Source organism: Apodemus sylvaticus, chromosome 22 (genome assembly GCF_947179515.1).
Source record: "Apodemus sylvaticus chromosome 22, mApoSyl1.1, whole genome shotgun sequence".
NCBI classification, from domain to species: domain Eukaryota; kingdom Metazoa; phylum Chordata; class Mammalia; order Rodentia; family Muridae; genus Apodemus; species Apodemus sylvaticus.
Window position 1 is genome coordinate 18,702,642 of NC_067493.1, and position 24,955 is coordinate 18,727,596.

A 24,955-nucleotide genomic window follows, 5' to 3' on the forward strand; every position below is an offset into this window, starting at 1 on the left:
AATGAAAGATTCCCACGCAGGAAGAATTATGTTCAAATCCTGCCTGTGTTGCCATCCATGCCGGTGCAGTTCCACTCTCCTCACTGATGTGGGGGGATTGACTTAATGAGGGATTGTCCTAAATCAGGGGACTCTGTGCTCTTTGTTGGACCCAACCTCAACTTTCTTGTGGGGAAAAGGATAATGAAAGCTTGACAAGATGCCTTGTCCTTGTCAAGCTGTCTAGGGATGCAGGGAGGCCTTTGTTTGGTGCAGAGGGAAACTTCAGAAAAGCCCAAAGAGCTTAAAAGCACACCAAGGAGTATCTGGACACTTTGTAAGGAAAAAGAAGAGAGAAAAACAGACAAGTCTGCCTTTCAAATTCTGCATGCAGAAGGTGGGTAGACCCTGCAGAACCCCGTTGTGACTTGGCTTGTGGGGTCTGTAGTCAGTGTGGGTAGAGGAGGAGGTGGGGGCTCCAGAAAAAGAAAATTAAATTATCTCAGGGTAAACCTGCATTCCTATAGGTCCTAGCTAGATCACTGACCTGCAGCACTGGCCCAACCCTTTAAGGGAAGAAACAGGGCATGACTCCACCTAGAGGGAGATTCCATTCTTTACATTTAAACTCTCTTGGTTGTTTTATAATTATTTTATCTTTTGTGTGTATGGGTGTGTGGTGGCTAATCTAGGCTGTCATTTGACTATATCTGCAATCAATTAACACCCATGCAGACAGGCACTGCTGAGGGATTATATTGATTGGTTCATTTGAGGTATGAAGGCCACTTAAAAGGACAAGGAAGAAGGAAGCTTTACTTTTTGCCTGCTTGCCTTTGCTCTCTCTGGTGTTAGACCCTGCTTTGGGATTTCAGTGGAGACCAAGGACCAGCAACTCTTCTTGAATTCCCTCAGTCTTCAGCACCAGATAGGGAGGACTGAGGCAAAGAGTCTCATGGACTGAGCAACCACCAAATTCTTGCTCAGCCATTGAAGAAGACAGCCAATGTTGGAGTATCTGAACCACAGCCTGTGAACCATCATAATAGATCTCTTTAATACATATTTATGCCGAGAGAGAGAGAGACAGAGACAGAGAGAGAGAGAGAGAGAGAGAGAGAGAGAGAGAGAGAGAGTATTCATTCCAGTAGTTCTGTTACTTACATAGTCCTGAGGAACACAGGGTGTTTTGTCTACAGATATGTCTGTGCACAAAGTGCAGGCAGTGTCCAAAGAGGCCAGAAGAGGGCATCAGATCCTGTACAACTGGAGTTAACAGATGGTTAGGAGCCACCCAGTGGGTGCTAGTTATCAAACCCAGTCCTCCAGGGGAGCAGACAGTGTTTCTAACTATTAAGCCATCTCTCCACCCCATCTTTAAGTTTTCACAACACTTTTATAGAGTTCAGTTAGTGTGGTGGCTTGAATGACCATGGCCTCCATGGGCTCATATATTTGAATGTCTTGGTCCCTAGTTTGTGAAACTGTTTTGGAAAAGATTAAGAGGTGTGTCTTTGTTGGAGTAAGAGTAAACTTTGCTGTGTCAAAAGGCCATGCTAGGCCCATCAGCCTCTCTCTCTCCCTGATGTTTCTTTATGGATCAGATGTAAGGTCTTGGACACAGCTCCGTCACCACACCTACCTGCCTGCTGCCCACCATGATGGTCATGGATGCACCCTGTGAAACTGTAAGCAAGCCCCCAGTTAAATGCTTTCTTTTATAGGTTTTCTTGGTTATGGAGTCTCTTCAAAGCTATAAAAATAGCTAATACAGGTTCACTTTCACTTTGCAAGGAAAGAACAGAATCCCTCTGTACAGTGCCTCTACCTGCGCATTTCTCTTTCCAACTATCTCGAGAAGGCCTTGCTAGTCAGCACAGCCAAGGACTGACACAGACTCATTGTTATTATCTGATGATGTCTGTGACATTGGGTTCCACTCTTGTTGTTGTGCATCCTTGGTCCTTAACAGATGTTCTTTACACAACACTTATTCTAGTTTATACAGTGCTCTGCAGACAAGTTCTACCATCCCAAAGAGCTCCTCTGTGCTATATATCTTGCTAACTGGGGACCTGGTGTTCAAATACACAAGTCAAAAGGGCAACATTTCCCATGCAAACCATCACACACACCTGGATGAACCAACGAGTCTACAGACATGAGTTTTAGGAATACAGGTGAAGAGTCACAGGGGCAGGGAGCCCTTGAAGGCGGCCACATCACCAAAGAGGCCCATCACAGCCTTGATAGTGACCCACAGAAACAGCAGTCATGGTGGATGCTCTTTACTATGAGGCAGCCAGCCAGGTCAGGGTCACCTTCCCAACAGTCGTTTACTGCCTCTATAACCTGGTGCACAGTGGGGAGAATGAGTCTTGATCTGGCTCTGAGTTGTGTGACATCTGTATCACTAAGAGGTCTCGGGAGGCAGATGAGTGTCAGCAACCCACTTAATGTGTTGATTTCACAGCAAAGTCTTCCTGGGAGTCTGTTTCTGGGCCCCTCCCTCTCATTAACCCCTTCCTTGTACTGAAACCTTGTGTTCTCCCTTGTTGTGTAGAGCCCATGTTCTCTGTCTAGTCTTTTCAGCTAGGTGTCCACAAACTTATGTGCAGGGGCAAGTCATCTAATGATCCAAGCAACTCCCACGCTGGAGAGCACTCTGCAGGTTAAACAAGTTGGGTTTTTTTTTTTCTGGGAATGGTGGTGCACACCTGTAATACCACTGTTTAGAGCTGTGGTTCTCGATCTTCCTAATATTGTGAGCCTTCCTTACAGTTCAAGTCTAAGTGACCCAAGCCATATTATTTTCATTGCTACCTTATAGCTCTAATATTCCTAGTATTAAGAATTTTATATATATATATATATATATATATATATATAACTTGTCTATAACAGTATGTATGTATGTATACACATACATATGTTTTCTGATATTGTTAGGTGACCCCTGTGAAAGGGTCATTTGACCCTGTACTGGCTGATTTTTTTGTCAATTTGACACAAGCTGGAGTTATCACACAGAAAATAGCTTCTCTTGAGGAAATGCCTCCATGTGATCCAGCTGTAAGGCATTTTCTCAATTAGTGATCAAGGGAGGAGGGCCCCTTGTGGGTGAGGCCATCCCTGGGCTGGTAATCTTGGGCCCTATATCAAAGCAAGCTGAGCAAGCCAGGGGCAAGGAAGCCAGTTAGAAAGTTCCCTCCATGGCCTCTGCATCAGATCCAGCTTCCTGACCTGCTTGAGTTCCAGTCCTGACTTCCTTTAGTAATGAACAGAAATGTGGAAGTGTAAGCTGAATAAAACCTTTCCTCCACAACTTGCCTCTTGGTCATCATGTTTTCTGCAGGAATAGAAACCCTAACTAACAGACCCACAGTTTGACATCCACTGATGTAAGGAATTTAAATTAGAGGACCTGTAGATCAAGGGGAGCACAAGCTTTGGGGTGAGCATCAAGCCATCAGAACTGCATAGTGAGACTGTGTGAACACTACATTCCAGGATTGTTTTCTGTGTATACTTCTAAGCTCTGGTTTCAGCTCCATTGACCCTTAGGACTACTTTCCTGACGGTTGACCATAGCTGGTAAGAACTGCTTGAGGTGTGATTTGAATTTGGCAGTGATGTAGTTGTGTGTGTGTGTGTACTACACATGTAAGTGTGTGTGTGATGGTTTGATTGGAAGAGGGAGTGGCACTATTAGAAGATATGGCCCTGGTAGAGTAGGTGTGTCACTGTGAGTGTGGGCTTAAGACCCTCATGCTAGCTGAATGGAAGTTGTATTCTGCTAGCAGCCTTCAGAAGAAGAGGTAGAACTACCAGCTCTTGCATCATGTCTCCTTGGATTCTTCAATGATCCTGCATTGATGATAATGGACTGAATCTCTCAACCTGTAAGCCAGCCACAGTTAACCGTTGTCTTTATAAGAGTTGCCTTGTTCATGGTATTTGTTCACAGCAGTAAAACCCTAAGACAGTGTGTGTATGTGTGTGTGTAACTATGTGTGTATGTGTGGTTTATGTCTGTGTCTGTGTATGTGTATGTCTATGTGCATGTGTATTGCATGTGTGAACTTGCGTGTTTGTGTTCATCTCTATGTCCATGTGGGTGGAAGCAGGAGTTTGACATGAGGATTCTTCCTCAGTCCCTCTGCTCTTAGTTTTTGTTGAGCTGTACTCTCTCTGAATCCAGTGCTCACCAAGATATAAAACTGGATCAGCTTTGAGCTAGAGGGTCCTGCCTGATCCTAGAGTCTTTTAGTTTTCTTTTCTATTCCTGTGTTAGAACACTGACCAAAAACCATTTCAGAAAAGCCTCGATTTATCTCACTTTCAGATTACTGTCCATCATGAAGGTAAGTCAGGGAAAGTAGTAATGAGAAGGCAGGAAGTGAAGCAGAAGCCATGGTGAAACACTGCTTACTGGCTTGTTCAACCTTTCTCACACCACTTCAAACTACCAGTTCAGGGATGGCACTGCTCACGCTATCCTGGGCTAACACAAAAGGAGGATTCATGAAGAAAATGCTTCACAGACCTGCCTACAGGCCAATGTGATTGTGGCATTTTTCTCAACTAATGTTCCTTCTTCCCAGTTTACTCTACCTTTTATCAAGTTAAAAACAAACAAAATTAAACAGGAAACCAGCACCAAGTGTATCCTATGCACATGACCACACCATTTTTTGAGGTGAATGTTGGGGATCCCAGCTCAGGTCCCTACGCTTTCTCAGCAGACACCATACTGACAGCATCTCCTAATTCCTGATACATACTGTTTGGTGGGTCCTTCGGAATGTCATAGGAACTTCCACATTAGAATTCCCCTGCTGTCCATAGTAATTGGTTGGAATGTGCTGATTGATTCCTATGCTGCTAATTTCAAATGGTATTGTCTTTCAATCCAAGTCCCTACCTTGTCTGCATCTTTTGACTCTCTGTGTCTTTTTTTAACCTACATGCTATAATTTCTGCTGTAGGCCTTACCCATTGTTTACAGTCCTTTATATATTTCCTGAGAGGACTTCAAACACTGCAGAGAGTAGGAGACAAGTCAGAACCTTGGACTGTGCAAATGGCCCTGCCTGCTTATTTTCCTGCCCAAGTGGTGTCCAGTCAATGCGTTCATCTGTGCATGGCTGCTGTGCAGCTGACTTCATTTCAGTTCACATGCAGAAGTGTTTCCTTTGCAGCATTGTTGGATTTGCTTACCAGATTTAATAATGGTTCCTCAAAATTCTCTACACACATTAGCAATGGACTAGGTCACCTTTCCTTGTGTGCAGATGACAGCTAGACGCCCTGCCACCTTCACTTCTAGCTACCACTCCTTCTCTGCTGTCTGTGCTGCACAGGCCTCCAGTGTTCACTCAGAAAGCCAACCTGCAGCCTGTGTGTGGTTTTCCTAAACTTGGCTACAGTAACCCTGGGTCTGCAGTCCTCAGGGTCACTGGACACCTCATCTCAGGAACTAGATGAAGTGTACAGCTCAATTCTTGATGAGACAGGGACTAGCCTGGTGTATATAAACTTTTGCCAAGCCAAATGCCAAGGTGGCCAGTGATGTGGTTTGTGTGTGGGTGCTTCATCATCAGAGCCCACATGAGTTGCCCTACACCCTGGAAGGGGCCCAGACATCACTGAGTATCTGCTAAAAGTTTTCAGGAATCACACATGCCCAGGATGAGGACTTAGCGAGCTACTTTTCCTGGTGATTCCTGGCTTTGACCCATACAGGCTTCCTTATACACAGAGAAAAGTAAGACTACATGCAACCCATTCCCTACAGACCAAATGTGTAAAATTTTCAGGGACTCACCCCTGTTGTATGTTGATCACCACTAGAATTATGGTAAAGCCTGGCAATTCTTTATGATAACCATCTGTTAAAACTTGATGCAGTGTGTCCGAACAGCTTTGGGCTCAGGGATGGCTAGAATGGTGAGTTCCATTACAGTTAAACTGACTTTCTCCTCTGCAGAGCTCCACTGTCCAGTTTGACAGAGAAAAAGCCAGTAAGTAGAGACCTCTGTCCATGAGCCCCGATATGGCTCATCTAGAATCTGTGTCCCTAAGTGCTAGGGGCATTACTGAGCCCAAGACCGCCAGGTCACAGTCACATAGTTTATACTGTGCACCACTGTCAGTATTTGCACAGTTACTGCAACATCGGTGGATTGCTTTACCTGAATACAGGGTGCCTGCCGGGGTTCCCTTCCTGTGATTGACCTGTTTGTCTCAGAGATGCAGTCCAGAGGTAGATATGTTTAGATTGTACCACTTGGGAAATGAATTGTATGATTTAAAATGAATAAACAAGTCATTTTTTAAATATTCAAACAAATGAAAATTCAACAATGAAATCAATGTTATGAAAGAAAAATATCAAACAAATACAAGGAGATCCTTTCTCTAAAGAAATAAGAACAGCTTATATAGGAACCACCGCTGGGTACAAGTCAGCAGATAATTTTCCTAGCTCTATGTCTACCTCAGGCAGAGGGAAAAAGACTCTGCTGCACCTATGTGCACAACAGCAGATAGAAATAGGTGCTGGAAAGCTGAAACACCAGCAGCCACACCTGCAGCCACATCAGCAGCCACATCTACAGGTGACTGGATAGCATCTGGTATCGATAGAGCTTGATCTATATTTGGAAGATGTACTGGACCAGCTTCTTGCTCAAATGGTTCCACAAATGTTACCTCGAAGAGCTCAGTGTCCTCACGGAGCAGCAGACTTTCCTGTGGCTCGGCCTCAGAAGCTGGCCTACGAACCAGACTCTCTTGCATCCCAGAGACTTGGGCACCCTGCACCTGGACCTCTGCAATTGATTTGTAATCTAAAAGCAGATGGAGATGGGCTTTTAGTGAAGGCAGCCTAGGATTGGTTGAGCTTCCCTTGATGCTCACAAGAGGACATTTCATGCCAGAGAATCCCTCATAGTGGGGCATCCTACCTGAGTGCTGTCCAGCCCTGGCTTCTGGTCAAAGCTCTGGAGAATTCCCTGGAGGAATCCATCACTGAAAACCACTCCTACCTTCCCAGGCAGTCCACCCCAGGCCTCCTCACCTCTCTCCACGTTCACATATTTGGCCTCGAGATCCTCCAGCACTGAGAAAATCTCCCTGGCTTGGGGATCTCCATCTATGGAATTGAGTCTCACACACACCTTTAGGTGATTCACAATGTTCAAGTTTGGAGAACTGCAAAATTCTTAGGAAGGTGTCTGAATCCAGTATACGATGAAACCGAATATTGCACTGCAAGGAAGAGGAGGATGGAGTGAAGTAGAGTCGGATGCCTGGCCTTGCATCACCAGCGGAGCTGTGGGCTCCATCAAAGGAGGCAATGGCCACCAGCCTGTGTGCTGATGGACATAGTGGTCAGGAGTGTAAGGAGTGGTCAGGTTGTGTGCAGAGGGCTCCAGATGCTGTCTGTCCCCTGGAGGACAGATGGAACTGGGTTGTAGTGGGGATGGATTCTCCCAGGGCCCTTCAGTTTCCATCCTTCCCTCAGCTGCTCAGAACCAAGGATCCCATTGGAGACCTCTAATTTTCGCCACCTGCAGGTGATATATCAGGTACCATCCCTCTAGTGGGAATCCCCAAAGAAGGACCAGGCAAGTGCTTAGTCCTCAGGACAGGTGTGCTTGTCTCCTGACACCCCAGCTCCTCAATGTTCTGCTCCTGTCCCTCTGACAACCACCAGAGGGCACAGAGACAGGGAAGCCTCCAGGGGTTAGTAGGGTCAGAGCCTGGGCCCTGGCAACCCTACCAACCTAGACTGTGGCCACCGATTTTCCATGGACCTGTTTGACAAAAGAGAGGAGCAGAAAGAGACTGGGTATTGTGATGGGTGCCTTTCACACTCACAGACTGGGTATTGTGATGAGTAAGCAGGGCTCCCTCATGGCCTCTGCTTCACCTCCTGCCTCCAGTTTCCTGCACTGAGTTCCAGTGCCTGCTTCCCTCAGTGATGGACTGTGACTGGAAAATGGAAGTCAAATAAATACTTTCTTCCCCAACTTGCTTTTAGTCAGTGTTTTATCACAGTTGAACCAGACCTGTGCATTGCCTGACCATTATAAACCTCCTAAAATGCTAATTGCAAGATAAGTTGGCTCTGTCATGGCCACCCTCACTGCAAGCTCAGCATGATGGATCAGGCTCCTGTTGACAGGAAAGATCACAGATGGATAGATGAGCATGGAAACCGATGGATTCACTAAGCAGCATCTGGCAATCTCTCAAATGGCCTTGTTATAGAGTGCATATTGACAGATTGTTCACCAAGGTGTGTATCTACCCATTACTCTGCAAAACTATAGCTAAGAACAGAGGGTAAAGTAAATTGATGGTGTACATATAAAAAAGTCTACGCCATGGTCTGTTACATGACAGCAATGGCGGTCTCTCCACACTCATGGGCATCCCCAAGTGGTGGTCTCTCTAGCTTTCTCAGTCAGCTGTTGCAGAATTGCTCTGCACCCTTGTGGCTAGCCTGTGGAAACTGGCTGTCCCTAGCTCTAATCCCCTACCTCTGTCAAAAGAAAGTCAAATGAAAACTCCAGAGGCTTGTAATTTGCCAGTCAGATTTATATTAGTAAATCCTTAAACCCCCAAATGCCCAATCAAACTCAATAGATACTGATATAATTTGTATAGTTATGCTAAACAAAAGTGTCCTGTAATATTAAATCATCTATCTAAGAAATTCCCTGGTACTTATGACTCCTAGGACCACGTGGATCTGGCTCATCATCCTCTCCTACAGATTCCATCTTATCTCTCCCATCTCAGTATGTGTCTCTGTGTGCTTCTCCCCTTCTCTTCCTGTTCTTCCTGTAAGATCCTGCCTCCTTATCTTCACCGAGTGATTGGCTTCCTGTTGTTTCTTTCAGACAATCAAATAGCTAGGGGAAATCCCCCCTGTAAGTGAGTCTACCTGTGCGTAATTCAAGGCTGTTTTCTTTTGTTTTGTTTTGCTTCTTGTTTTTTTTATTGATTACATGTAGTTCCATATTATAGGTTTACATCTATGACCTGTCTGTAAGGTCTTGTTTTGGTTTTGGTATGAATGTCAGGTAAAGATTCGTGTTGTAACATGCAGGTTCAAATTTTCCAACACTGTTTTATGGAAAGCGTTCCCTCCAAAACTCATTAGACTTACTACTTGTGTAAGTGAGGGCATTTTCTCATCTGTTTGATTCAATTATAGATGTGTTCTTCTCTTTTCTGGGCACCATTCTCTCTTGGCGAGTGTCATCATGTGGATAATTCTTTCTACATTTTTTTTTTAGAATTGTTTGGTTGGTTCTTGAACCTTTGCTTTTCTATCCTAGTATGAATAACTTGGAATGTATAGGCTCAGGGAGATTTCTGATAAAAATTGAAATAAGTATAAGGGAGATCTTTTTATTGTGTTGTGTCTTCTGATCAGTGGCTACCATATGACTCTCTGATTTTTAGTCTGTTCATTCATCCTTTAAGCATTTAATTTGTAGTTATTGCTATGACATCATTTCCTCACTTATTGTCACCGTTGCATACAAATGCATTTGAATCCTGTGGCCTATGAGGTTTTCAATTTCCTTCTTTGTCCTATACATTCATTCTGTGTACACTTTGGTGTGCTTTGCATGGACAGCATGGTGAGGCCTGAAAATGAGATCCCTTCTATTCACTGCTTTACCGTCCTATGGCTGCAGTGGAATGTTCTTGCCTTACTGCACTAGCTGGCACTTCTATGATGGGACTGAATGCCTGTAGTCAGAGTAGACATCTGAATTTCTCCTGTTTTTAGTATTTCCCATCACATATGAAACCAGCTGAGGAGTTTGTATAGATTTCCTTTATTGGGTAGAAGAAGTTTGTGTTGTTCCTTTTCTTCCAAGCTTTTATCATAAAGAAGTTTTAGAAGCATTCATTGTGGCCAAAATACAGTTTTGGAAGATAGAAGAAAATTCATAGCAAGGAAATAGAATCGTCCTTTTTCCTTGTGTCCCAATTTATAAAATTAAATGGATTTCTCTATGAGGCTAGAAGATGTCTCAGCAATTAATAAAATCCACACTGAGTGGTTCTCAAGCAACTCTAAGTTCACTCCCATGTCGTCTGATGCTTTCTTCCTTCCTTGGTGGACCCTGTGCACACATGCTACACAGATATACAGGCAGGCAGAACACTCATATGCATAAAGATAAAAATAATTTTTAAAAAGTCAAATGCATAAAAAGATTTTCATGTTATTATATTCATTCTTAATAATAACAGATATACCCTTAATCTTTTTAATATATTTTTAATTGTGTGTCTGTGGCCTTACAGAAACTTTGTAATTTTATGAGGTCCCATTTGTCAATTCTTGATCTTAGAGCATAAGCTATTGGTGTTCTGTTCAGGAACTTTACCCATGTGCCCATGTCTCTAATTGAGAAGATATCTTACAGCTGGATCTCACAGAAGCATTTCCTCAACTGAGGCTCCTGCCTCTCTGATGATGCTAGCTTGTGTCAAGTTGACACAAAATGAGCCAGTATAGTGTGCATGAGTGTTTTTGCCAGAATGTAGTTATGCATGCTGCTTGGATGTAGTGGTGTCAGATATCAGGGAATTACTGATGGCTGTGAACTGACCTATGGGTGCTAAGAACCCAACATGGATTGTCTGCAAGAGCAACAAGTGCTCTTAGGTTCTGAGCTATCTCTCTAGCCCTTAATCCCAAGGCACTTGAACTCACTTTACTCTGCACAGCCTTGAAGTATACTGTAGGGCTTTTTTCTATTCCTATGAAATAACCATTTTTTCCTGTGCAAGAGGGATTTCATTAAGAAGATACTTTAAACTAAAGATGTAAATCCATGCTGTCTGGATAGGTGACACCTATGTTTATATAATTGAAAAGGTAATCTCTATGAAGTGTGTTGAATACAAGCAAGACCTGCCATTTAAGACAAAGAACTACTTTTTTTCTTTTTTTTATTCGATATAATTTATTTACATTTCAAATGATTTCCCCTTTTCTAGCCCCCCCACTCCCTGAAAGTCCCGTAAGCCCCCTTCTCTTCCCCTGTCCTCCCACCCACTCCGTCGCACTTCCCGTTCTGGTTTTGCCGAATACTGTTTCACTGAGTCTTTCCAGAACCAGGGGCCACTCCTCCTTTCTTCTTGTACCTCATTTGATGTGTGGATTATGTTTTGGGTATTCCAGTTTTCTAGGTTAATAATCACTTATTAGTGAGTGCATACCATGATTCACCTTTTGAGTCTGGGTTACCTCACTTAGTATGATGTTCTCTAGCTCCATCCATTTGCCTAAGAATTTCATGAATTCATTGTTTCTAATGGCTGAATAGTACTCCATTGTGTAGATATACCACATTTTTTGCATCCATTCTTCTGTTGAGGGATACCTGGGTTCTTTCCAGCATCTGGCAATTATAAATAGGGCTGCTATGAACATAGTAGAGCATGTATCCTTATTACATGGTGGGGAATCCTCTGGGTATATGCCCAGGAGTGGTATAGCAGGATCTTCTGGAAGTGAGTATTTGCTTGATTTATTTCCTGGAGTTATGGATGTACACATAATTTCTGCAGAGCAAATTGCCTTTCCATTTGAATTCTAACCTTTTGGGCCAGAATGATTTATAAGAAAGGCTGTTACCATATCTGAGGATGATGAATGGAAGAGACTTGGAACACTCCTGTCTCCAACTTTCACTAATGGCAAATTCAAGGAGGTGACCATTATGGGGAGGGAGTTTCCTTAAGGAACAAATCTGGGACAGGTAGAAAACAAACCCATAGTCCTTCTCCAATGGTCAGTCCTCTGGGTTAGAATTCTTATTAGATGGCCTTTTGTCTTCACACCAGAGAACCCATTATAAAATCAACTGGAAATCATCGCATCCCACTCAACACTTCAAGTCTAGGATGATGTGTCTTTTGGGGACCTGAGTTTCCACATTTAGCTGTTACATTTTGTGCTTAGATGTTCCCCATCATTGGGCAGAATGGAGAAATGTGAACAACTTGAGCCAAGAAGAAGAGAAAGGGGAGCCCATCAACATGAAAAAATAAATAAGTGTTGGTGTGGTTGATGGGACTGTAAGTACCTCAGTGTCCCCTCAACCCTAGAAATGAGTTCACACTGCCAGAGCAGAAGAGGTTACCCCCAGCCTAGTGATTCATGGTACAATTGGGGCACCTTACACATTTAGTGCTAGTTACAGCCAATCTATATTTTAAGGTTAAAATTATAACATATACACAGCATAGAATATTTGTTTGTTCAAAGAGGGTACGGTATAGACAGGACAACCTGAATGGCAGTTTCCTCTCTGAATGGCATTGATGAGGAAAGGCAGAAATGTCCAGAAAATGTCACTGGCCATTTTGTATGTTGGGAGTGCAGGTACAATGCAGACTTTAACGTATTCATAAAATAGCAATCACTGGTTTCTTATCTATTAAGCTGATGCAGAACCATATAAACTTGTGCAAGATATATAAAGTTTAGATGGACAGCCTCATCCATTGCTAGTCACAGAGGCATAGGGTATTAAAGGAGTTTCTTACAGAGGTCATTTCAAACACCTCAACGAAAGATAGTTAAACAGAGCTTGATAAGTTAATTCCTAAATAGCCAAAAGCTTTGGAAACTCAGTGAAAAACATAAAAGAATGTTTTTTTTATTTCAAACCTTTTTATTGATTCTCTGAGAATGTCATACCATGCACCCCAATCCCACTCATTTCCCTGTCCCCTCATACATGCCCTCCTCCCTTGCAAACTACACCTCCAACAGAGAAGAAAGTCTCCTTGTGGAAGTTGTAGTGTGTCACAGTGTGTCTCACAATATACCCTTTTGTTCACAATTCTTTGCTTGCAAGGGTTCCTGACTCCCTCACATGCACCACCAGGGGAAGCTCTCCTGCCCTGCCCCAGCTGGGCCATCCAATGCAGCAGCCAGCAAGGGGTAGTGTTCTGCCGCATTTGTGCATAATGACTCTGGACACGGGTCATCGTGCATGGAGGATCCCTGTGCTTACCCCACATCAAGTGACTGGTGATCATCTTAGGCTAGCTCCTCTTTTGGGCCCCACTTGGGCTGGACTGCTGGTTGTCTAAGGCTTGCTCCTTGCTTGGCCACTCAGGTGGCCCCAGGCAGGGGTCATATGTCTCAGGCTCACTCCCACCCTAGACCTGCAGTCCCAGGAATGTTTTGTCTCCCCTTGGGCTCACTCTTTGCCCTGGGAGCCCATCCCGACCTGCATGGCTGGTGGCCATTTCAGGCTCACTTTCTTCAGGGAGTGTTAGGCTACTAATCATTCAGATTTTCACAGGGCAGAGCACTGAGGATAGACATAGCCTTTCTCCTCTCTGCCACTTAGTGAAGCACACGTGACACAGCAGCCATGCATGCAATGTCTCTATGTGCAGGAGATTTTATGTGTCTCACTGGCCAATTCTGGGTATGTGTGTCTCTGTGTGTGTGCCTATGTGTGCATGTGTGGGCCAGAGGGTGTCTCAAATGTCATTCCTCAGGGAATATTTTGGGGGGGCCAATATCCTGCAATGACCTGAGACTGCCTACAACTGGCCTGCTTGCTTGGGATCCACTCATCCTGGTTTCCTATCTAGCACCAAGTCCAGCTTTTTTCTGTTTGTTTTCTCAGTGGCCTCTTGGAATCAAAATCGTGTCCTCACATTTGCATGGTAAGTCCTTTACCAACTGAGTCATCCCTTTAGAACCCAGTTATCAGACCAGAACGTGAAGCTTGGATCATTTTCCATCTTCTATACTGTCAGTAAAAGATGGAGAGTGAAGGCTAGACCTTCCTCTAGACCTTCAAAAGGTCAATCAACTAAGGAGCTTCAACTATTGGCCAATAGCCAATGGCGATGGAGAAAGGCAGGACCTTTAGTAACCCTAAACTAGGACAGAAGAGAGAGGCAAAGAGAGCTGCCATGATGCTGTAGGAGACAGAATAGATTAGTAGTGCAGGAGAGAGAACCAGTAAGGAGACACTGGTTACTCTTTCCATTGGGCCTGGGGCAGCAGGCAGAGGATAAGAACGGCCTAATCTAGGGTTAGGATTCGGTGTTTACTTCTGACTGGATATGTTTATAAGGGTAGCCAAAGGGAGCTTTTGAATCCTGGACTTCAGCTCCTTGACAATTTGACATTGGTAGTCGATCTCAGGAGGGAAGTGGTCAAATAGGGAACAGATCTTGGGGTCTAGCTTTAGGAATGCAAAGTGGTTTTTAGCAAGGCACAGGGAATGGGGGAGAAGGGCATGGCTGGCCAGGCCAGGTTTGACATGCCCAGGCCTGCTAGAGCCCTTTCAAAATGTATTTTTCACTAGCAATTGAGTAGTGCAATTGTTACAGAAATCTCAATGCAGGTCGCCCTAAGACCCCTGTAACTGTCTCAAGTGGTGCAGCAGAACCGCTAGGACTCCGTAGAGTAAAAGGACAAGAAAAGTGGAGGTGACTGAAGCTTCTAGATTTTGCTTTAGGGATAATATGAGCTTTCCTTTTTCTTTTAAATGTGTGTGTGGGGTGTGTGTGTGTGTGTAGCTGTGTGTGTTTCTGTATGTTTGTTTTTGTGAGTGTGGGCATGAATGAGTGTGTGTTTCTTGAGTGTGTGGGTATGAATGTGTGTATGTGAATGTGTGTATGTATGTGAATGTGTGTGTGTCTGTGACTGTCTGTTTATGTGTGTATCTTTGAGTGTGTGTCTATGTATTTATGTGCATGTCTGTGTAAGTATCCATGTCTGTGTGTGTATGCAAGTATGTGTGTGTGGGGGAATTTGTGTATGTGTGTTTCTGTTTGTATGTGTGAATATGTTCATGTCTTTCTCTCTATTTGTGTGTGCACATGTGCATGTGTGTGTGTGTTTGTGGGTGTCTTTGTGGCTATGTGACTGAAGTTAAAATAAGGACAAAAACAATTTTAATGGACAAGATATACATAATTAAACAGTTCTGATCAAGCTGTCATCTCTTCAGTCATGTCTTGATTCTGGTTCTACAAGATGGTTCCAGTTGCTCAAGGGAAAATTTTGAATATAAGAAGTGACAACTCCCACTCTGTACACCATTCTGCCTGTCAAATAACTTGCCTTCCTCTGGGATGTTATTCTGTATTCTAAGGACTAAAAAGATGGCTAACTTATCTCCCTGTTTTTAAGATATGTTGTGTTCTAGCTTGCTCTGTGTTGCTGCAATAAGCAGCATGACCCTAAGCAACCTGGAGAGGAAAGGTGTATTTAGATTCCTTTGCAGGTAACAGTACAACATTAAAGGAATTAATGATAGACTAAGGCAGGAACCTGGAGGAAGGAACTGAAGCAGACTCCATGGGGAGAAAGCTGTTTCCCTGACTTGCTCCCAGGTTCAGGATCAGCTACATTTCTTTTCTTTTCTTTTTTGTTTTTGGAGACAGTGTTCCTTTGTATGGCCCTGGCTGTCCAAGGACTCAGTCTGTATGTAGACCAGGCTGGCCTCAAACTCAAAAATCCTCCTGACTGTCTCAGCCTCCGAAGTGCTGGGATTAAAGGCGTGCACCACCACTGTCCTGCTCTGCATAAACCAGGCTCATCACCCTGGAGATTGTACCTCCCACAGCTTAGCATGGCTAGCCCTAAAAACAAAAAGGTTGCCCTGTGGTAGACTGGGTACCTTGGTGACATCCTCCCCCAACCCCTCACCACCTTCGTTGGTCAGGAGAGCTGTCCCTGAAGTCATGAAAGTGGAAGAGCTAGCCTTGCCTTTCACTGGCTGTAGCCCCTGGGAGAAGAGGCTCTACTTCTTGCCTGGGCAGCACAGTGGAGCTGGCTCTGGAGGCCTGGGTGGGGTGAGTTGGCCCCAGGGCATGAGAACTGGAGAGCTGACCAGGGCATGAGAACTGGAGAACTGACCAGGGCATGAGAACTGGAGAGCTGACCAGGACATAAGAACTGGAGAGCTCACCAGCCTCCTGCTGATGGCAGCCTTGGGTGGCCTAGCCACAGCAGGGATGAGGAGCTCACTCTGGTTGTGACCAGCTCAGCTGCCACCCTGGCCCTGATTCAGCCCTTCCACTTCCACATGTGTATCATCTGTAAACTGTTGGAGAGTCTGAAAGGGTTGGTCCTGCCAATCCAAAGCTGTAGGATCTCCATGACACAGGGCAACAACAGGAAAACAGGAGGAGTCCGGGGAGGATCCAAGACAGATGGTGTCACAGAAACCAGAGTCCTCCAGCCAATGACTCAATGCAATGAACATTGACGTGTGAAGATCTGTGGACAGCAGGTATACTGAGGGACACTCAGTGACACTCTACAGCTTCCATAATGAGATGTTTTCTATGCTTGGTGTTATTCATTTTTATTTGTGCATTAATTTTAGGGGGAATGTTGCAAGGATGGAGGGGGGATACAGGCAAAGTGAGTTGAATGGTACTGGGGTGCCAGATGTGAGACTCACAAAGTATCTGTAAAGGTTAAGATAAAAGTTTTATTTTTCTTTTATGTGTATGGGTGTTTTTTCTGCATGTATGCTGATGCATCACATGTATGCAGGGCCCTCAGAGGTCAGAAGAGTACGTTGAATCTCTTGGAACTGGAGTGACAGGTGGTTGTGAGCAACCATGTGTGTGCTGAACTGAACCCAAGTCTTTAAGTCTTGTGTGAGGGGGTGGGGGAGGATGTCCCCCAGGTACCCACTCTACCACAGGGCAGACTTTTCGTTTTAGGGCTAATCATGTAAAATGGTGGGGGGTACTGTCCGTAGTCTTTAAGTAGTGCAACCAGTGCAGTTAACTGCTGAGCCCTCTCTCCAGCCCCGAGACTTGTTTAGATCCTATGAAAACTTCAAAATGTTACCACATACAGGGGGTGTACAGTTTAGTGGCTATGAATATTCATATTTGGCTCCAGAATAAAGTTTTAAGTTGTTTGAGGCATGGGTTGTGTGCTTCAGTAATTTGAAAGCCAAATTTTGTGTGTGCGCTTGGATATGCATGTTTGTGTGTATGTGTGTGTGTGTGTGTGTGTGTGTGTGTGTGTGCATATGTATGTGTGTGTCTGTGTGTGTTGTGGGTGACAGGTACCATCTTATCCCAGAGCAATCGTAGATGGGGCAAAACCAAAACCAAAACCAAAACTAAACAAAACATTAGCACACATGGTATCCAATGCACATGATCACACCAGTTTTTTTGTGAATGATGGGGATCACAACTCAGGACTCTACACTTTCTCAGCAGGTGCAATACTGACAGCACCTCCCAATCCTGGATATGTACTGTTTGGTGGGTCCCTCAGAGCTGCATAGAGTCATTCACATAACATCCCCAGCTGTGCACAGTATTCTGGTGCAGTGTGCAGGTTGATGAAATTCCATCATCAACCCCGTTATACATTCTTTCAGAAACCAACACATCCAGAAAGCCCTCTGCCTCATTTGCTGTGGGTGCGTCCCTTCCACGCTGTCTCAGAGAGCTCAGTCTCCCAGGGACACGTAGCAGCCTTCTCCCCATGGGATGCTGACTATACTAAGTGGCCCTATTGCCCAGGACAACCAGTGATTTCCTTCCCTTAAATTCGTTACACTGGATCTCTCAAGCAGAAGCGGTGACATCTTTTAGACTCGTGTTGACAATGGGAATCAAGGTACAAGTGTTTTAAAAAACTCGACTTCTTGGCTCAGAATAATGTTGTTTGGTTTGGGAGTTAGGATTTGTTTGTTTGTTTGTTTGTTTGTTTGTTTTGAGGGTGTAGTGGGACCACATATGGCCAGGAAATATTTACTAGTCTCAGAATTTTTAACCTAGGCTTAGAAATAAATCAGATTTTTAAAGGAAATTGGAGAAGGAACTACTTTTTTTGAACATTTTTTAAATCAATGTAGATCTTCCATTCTGTATGTATCTAACAGGATTGGAGCTTTATATTGGAGTTTATATAATTACATTTGAATGGATTATGCTTATTTCCACGAACTCAGTAATAAGTTGCCAATAACAAAGGCATGAACTACTTTATTCTTGCTTTACTTTCAGCAGCAGTGACTGCTGGTAAGAATCACTTTGCAGTTTCTCTGTGTTACACTTTGGTGTGCATGGTTAACTGTGGTAGTTAGATCACTAATTGCAATATTGCCGTGGAAACCTATTATTAAAAGAGACATTTTTCAATACAGTTTTTGAAATATCCTTTCTAAAGTGAGTCATGAAAATAATGTTTCAATTACACATGAGATAGCACTGATTAGATTTGTCATTGTGATTTTTTAAACTCTGGTCTGGCAGTTTTCAGAAAACAAAAGAGACAATATTAGTAGTATCTATCAAAATTAGATTATATTTATTTTTAATGTGTTATGATATAATAAATGGGTGTGGCACTATGTAGCATATACAAGCACCACTTTTCATACCCATGTTTCTGAATACATTTTTATTCTTGGTTAAGATGAATAGAATTAATGAAATATTATAAATGGAAATTTTTCTGGTTCATGCTGTTGGTAACACAAAATGCATCTGAAGCGGGTGGACTCCTACCTTATCCACTAGGTTTGTGGAATGCCCAGCTACCATGACTGATGTGTTCCAGCTGTGTCCTGTGTGCTCACAAGAAGAATGACCACCTTTCTGTTGGTGAAAAGTTTAATTTCCTTTCACCACAAGACATCCTCAGTGCAACAGGGTCTCTGCTGCCTGCATTCAGAAAGCAAAGGTTTGTCTGGGAAATTACTAGAAGAAGCAATTTAAAATACTGAACAAGGTCATTTTCTGTGAAAGCAGATGGATACAGGCACAAACACTGTCCCTCTGTTTGCAATGGGCTCATGGCTGTGTCTATACAGGAAGTTGAAGGATTCCTGAATGGCACATCAAGACCAGTATTTCAGGGCCCTTGGTGGTGGTGGTGGAGTCATTTGGAAAAGATCCCCCTCAAAGACTTGTCCCAACCAGTATGGCCATTGTGATTTTAGGACCAGTCTCCAAAGCCTTCATGCCAAACCCATGGCTGCATGAAAAGAAATTAAATATTGAAGAAGTGGGAAAGGATTTTCAGCCCTGCATGATCAACCCCGTCCAGCTGACAGCTTTAAAACATTTATTTTGAGTGCAGGATGAGCTTGGTAGAAAGAAAATGGTGAGTCTTTGTATTCATTTATTTAAATATCTTATTTCTGTATCCATTTTACTTACAACTTTCATACCTAGGTGTGCAGGTGCCATGAGAGGCCACAGGGATCCATCTGGGCTGGAGCTGAAGTTACAGCTGTTTGTGGGCCTCCCTGTGGATGCTGGGAATAGAACCTGGGTGGTCCCCGAAGCAGTCAGTGCTCTTAACCCCTGAGCTGTCTTTGTAGTCCCAGTACTTTAGTTTAGACACGAACAGGGAAGTATAATGGGTCCTTAAAGCAGTAGATGATGCTTTATAGCAATGAGAGCTCTCGTTTGTGCCTCTCTAGTAGGATGCACAGGAGAACAGTCAGGTTTGCCTGGCCCATGTGTGTTCTCAACCACAAAGCTGCTGCTTTACTAGCTTTCCTTTATTTCTTTTTAAATGTAACTGTGAAAACAAACCTTTGCAGCGAGAGAATCTGAGTTTCAGAGGAAGTGAAGAAGCAGGCTGAGACCTCAGAACTGCAGGGTGGACTAGAACTGAAGGCAGTCTCTCCACTGTTCCTTCCCTGCCCCTACATAATGTCATCTAAATCCTTCATTCCAAAGAACCCCGCCTTTGAACACATAATCTGGGGTCTATAATTAAGAAAAGGGTTCCCATCTAAAATTACGTGTGGACCAACAACCAATGTGGGTAAATGTTTGTGTACATGGGTCGCTGGATGAAATGGTCTTGTAGATAAGTATTCAGTGGGTGCTTAAAGTTTTCTTACATTAATTTGTGTATGAGTGTTCGTGCACGTGTACCATGGTACAAGTATGGAGGCCAGAGGACAGTCTGGAGCATTCCAATTTCAGTTCTCTCCTTCTACATGTAGCTTCTAGGTATTGAACCTGAGTTGTTAGGCTTGGTGGCAAGCGCCTTTTAACTGCTGAGCCATCTTGCTATCCCAGAAGTTGCTTTTGGCCCATGTTCTTTAAAAAAAAACTGATTTTATTTGGAAGGGTTTTCTTCAGTTTTTACTGTTAAAATTGTGAAGAGTTTTTGGACATAAGTTATTTTATGCAAGGTTTCTTGTCTTTAATAAAAATAACCACCAAGTAACTGGGACCTATTATGATACAGGTATGTGTGTACAAGGATATGAATGTGTGTGTGTGTGTGTGTGTGTGTGTGTGTGTGTATGTGTGTGTGTGTATTTAAATGTATTTACATGTTTACATCATGGAAAATTGTCATTCTGGGACACTCTAGGACAGCAGGAAATCTTTTATTTCATATAATTTTTTAAAAGATTTATTTTTTTTTTTATAGATGTGAGTGCACTGTAGCTGTAGTGATGCTTGTGAGCCATCATGTGGTTGCTAAGAATTGAAATTTACTTGCTCTGGTTGGCCCCACTTCCCTTGGATTTAAGATTTATTTATTATTGTGTGTAAGCACACTGTAGCTGTTTTCAGACACACCAGAAGGGGGTGTCAGATCTTTTCCAGATCCTTGTGAACCACCATGTGGTTGCTGGGATTTAAACTCTGGACCTTCAGAAGAGCAGGCAGTGCTCTTAACCAGTGAGCCCTCTCTCCAGCCCCTTATTCCATGTAATTACAATTACTACTTACCAAGGAATTTATAATCTTTTTAGTAGAAATATTTGTATTTGCCAGACAATTTAACAATTTTATCAGACTCCTTAATTAGTTCAGGTTACTTATTTACCCAGGAGGTGACTACTTGAATCCTGTCTCATTTTATTTTTTGACTTCCTTTATTTCAGTCAAGTCTGCTTGGTTTTTCCCTCTGTTTTTTCCTTTCCTTTGCTAAGGTTTAAATACAGAGCTCTGCCCCTGCTAGGCAATCGCTGTCACTGAACGACAGGCCCCTGCTCCATTCAAGATGCAGATGGTAGAGAGTCCTTTCACCTGTCATGGTAGCTGAGATGGGGGACAGGGGCGTCCTTACTGAGACTCCTAAATCAAAGAGCCAAGTTGAGGAACAGAAACATCCATACATTTCCCCAGCATTCGAAGCAGAACAGAAACGAGATGCTATTAAAACCAAACATAGGGGTCAGAAATATTTCAACCCCAAAACTGTAAAAATATGAATCCTCATGGAATTTTGTTTAAAGTCCAGATTCTGGGGCTGGAGAAATGGCTCAGAGGTTAAGAGCACCAAGTGCTCTTCCAGAGGTTCTGAGTTCAATTCCCAGCAAGCACATGGTGGCTCACAACCATCTGTGTTGTGATCTGATGCCCTCTTCTGGTGTGTCTGAAGACAGCAATGGTGTACTCACGTACATTAAATAAATCTAAAAAATAATTTTAAAAAATCCAGATTCTGGACCCTCTACCCTGAGCTGTGGCTGAGAGTGTCACTAACTGGCACTGATTCTGTTGATGAGAAAGTGACACTTTAGAGTCTCAAAAAGAAAAGTGTCAAATTTTCAAAATATAAACAGAATATGTAAATATCACAAAAAGATAGACATTTATGTGTTCATTCTCATGAGGGTTAGTGAATAAACAGAATGGGTCCAAACTTCAAACCTTTCCCAGAGTTTCCCAATACATAGCTGTGGAGAACGGGGCACTGCATGGGTTCAAAGTCAGCACCTCGATGTTTATGATCTAATTGTCATGGTCTGAAGGCAGTGATTTCTAGAAACTTCATCGTGTGCATGTGTGTGGGTGCATGTGCATGTGTGTGTGTGCATGTGCATGTGCATGTGTGTCTGTGGGCACTGCGCACATGAATTCATCTTGGGGTAATTAACATGAAAACCTTTGCTCTCTGGGCTCAGCACTCCAACTGAATTCACCACAAAGCAATCTTTCTCAATAGGGATATCAAAGACATTTTAAGCTACATCTCTTCCGTTGGGCATCTATCTGTAACCTTTTCTTTGGCAGCATTAAAAATTCTATTAACCTTAACCCGAAACATTGATCTACTGAGATTCCTTTCTGTCCAAAGAAGTGAGAGTTTCATATTTTATTTTCTCAGACAGAAGTGGGTTAAAGCAAATGGATGGGGTGAGTGCCTGCACACAACTTAAATATCTCCTCTGTAGAAAACAGTTTAAAAAATTATCTAGGTAGTCAGGCAGTGGTGACACATGCCTTTAATCCCAGCACTCTGGGAGGCAGAGGCAGGTGTATTTCTGAGTTTGAGGCCAGCCTGTTCTACAGATTGGCTTCTAGGACAGCCAAGGCAACACAGAGAAACAATATCTCGAAAAAATAAATAAATAATCTAGATTTTTATGTTTGTGTGTGTGTTCATGTTTTGTTTTGTTTTTGAGACAGCATCTTTTTTTGAAAAGATTTATTTATTTATTATATGTAAGTACACTGTACCTGTCTTCAGACACCCCAGAGGAGGGTATGAGATCTCCTTGCTCTCTGGGCTCAGCACTCCAACTGAATTCACCACAAAGCAATCTTTCTCAATAGGGATATCAAAGACATTTTAAGCTACATCTCTTCCGTTGGGCATCTATCTGTAACCTTTTCTTTGGCAGCATTAAAAATTCTATTAACCTTAACCCGAAGGTGTTAATGTGTGTGTGTTCATGTTTTGTTTTGTTTTCGAGACAGCATCTTTTTTTGAAAAGATTTATTTATTTATTATATGTAAGTACACTGTACCTGTCTTCAGACACCCCAGAGGAGGGTATGAGATCTCATTAAGGATGGTTGTAAGTCACCATGTGGTTGCTGGGATTTGAACTCAGGACCTTTGAAAGAGCACTCAGTGCTCTTAACTGCTGAGCCATCTTTCCGGGCCCTTGAGCCAGCATCTTGCTATATTGTCCAGGCTAGAATTTGATTTCTTTTCCATAGATTTTAAGTCCAGTATGAAAGTACAGGCCTGGGACTCTGAGGCAGCAGAATCACGAATCTCATGCTACACAGCATGAACCTTCTTCTCTCTCTCTGAACCATATTCTAGAGTTGGAAACCAACTAATAGACTTTTCATTTGAAAATAAGTTTAGAGAAGAAATGAAAATATTCACTTGAGCACAGATTATCTTGGTATTTGGTTCTTTATACAGATTTCTTTGAGTAGAATATTTTAACAATCACACACACATACCACCATCACCATCACCACCACCATCACCATCACCACTAATTTGAGTAGAATATTTTAAACACACACACACACACACACACACACACACACACACCACTACCACCACAATCACCACCAAAAAAAAAAAACCCTTATGGAATTTTCACTAAAGTTTGGAGTTGCATTTCTTAACCAAACAACATGTTTGGAATCTAGGGGAGTCCTACTTAGGTGGCTGAAAATGTAAACTTTTCCTACAGGGAGAGGCAGGGAACAGTCTTCTACAGATTTCATTAAGTTATTGGGGTAAATGAGAATGAGATAGATAGACAGACAGACAGACAGACAGACAGATAGTTAGATATATGAGACACACACACACACACACACACACACAGAGAGAGAGAGAGAGAGAGAGAGAGAGAGAGAGAGAGAGAGAGAGAGAGTCCTGATTCATCTGTAAACTCCTTCTAAGGGAAATTGAAGCACAGTAATTTTATTCTTGGATTCTACAGTCTACTACTTGGAAAGGAACCAATAAAGTTGAATTTTTCTAAATCAAACATGAATCTGGGTCAAGGTGTTTTTGTAAAGTGAGACTGTGAACTCTCCTTCAACTTGCAGCAGTATTTTAATATGCCCAAGCTTGGGTTTTTCTCATTGCATTAGGATTTTTTATTTGGTCTGGACCTAGCATCTGGAGGTACAGAGACACTTACTAATTCCAGGAGTTATAGTGAGATTTTTAGCTTGAAAAGAGGTGTTGAGGTTGGCTGGGGAAATAGCTCAGTGGTTAAGGTCATCTACTGCTCTTCCAGAGGAGCTGAGTTCTTTCCCAGAGCCTATGTCAGCTGGCTCACAAGCACCTGAAACTCCAGCTCCAGGGGATGGGGTGCCCTCCTCTGGCCTGTGTGGGTACTGCACTCATGTATATATATCCACACAGACCTCCTAAGTTCACATAATTAAAAATCTTTGTAAAAATGGTTGTTGAATATTATTGCTTTCTCCTTCAAGGAAAATCACCCCCATATAACTAAGTCATTTCTTTTTCATTTAATTGTATTCATTTCTTGTTATTTTGCCAATTCTTTGTTCCTTGTTATGTATTCTTCCTTTGAACATTTCCTGGTATCAAGTCATCAAAATGGGAACTGTCTTAGTCGGGGTTTGTATTCCTGCAGAAACATCATGACAAAGAATCAAGTTTTGGGGACAAGGATTTATTCAGCTTACCCTTTCACATTATTGCTCATCATCAAAGGAAGTCTGGACTGGAACTGCATCATCTCACCAAACTTCACACCAACCTCACAGCCCTGTGACTTACATTCCAGAAAGAGCACTAAGCAGTAGCAGTGAGCAGACCTGAGCAAAAGTTTTCTGGACTCTACAGCAAGCTGGTCTGAACCTGTTTCCTCAGCTTTGAAGCCTGTTGTTTTCAGTAAGTCTCTTCATCCTTCAGATTGTGACACTGTTTCAGACAGTTTCCTCTAAGAAAATCTTGATGCCAAGAGACTATGTTCCCAGTGGTCAAAATGGCCATTAGTGAAGCTGCTTCCCTTTTTGTGAGTTTTTGGTCTCAGGCACAGAGGTGGTGTCTGGGATCCCCCTTGTTCTCCCAATGTGAGTAGCTAACATGTACATGTTAAGATGTGGTGACACCCCAGAGATGGGTTTGGAGCCCAGGACTTAAACCCACTGATGTTGCCTTACCTACTACTCAACTGGGATTTTTCTATCTGAGCATGCA

General features: G+C 43.0%; 1 protein-coding gene and 1 non-coding gene across 2 annotated transcripts in view; both read right to left on the reverse strand.

Annotated features, from left to right (window-relative positions):
* Insr (insulin receptor) overlaps window positions 1-24,955 on the reverse strand; it is a 900,533-nt gene that overhangs the window by 523,889 nt on the left and 351,689 nt on the right. The window lies entirely within an intron of this gene.
* On the reverse strand, window positions 13,304-13,435 carry LOC127673462 (small nucleolar RNA SNORA17). The gene has a single exon (XR_007975191.1). It is a non-coding gene; the product is annotated as a small nucleolar RNA SNORA17 (small nucleolar RNA).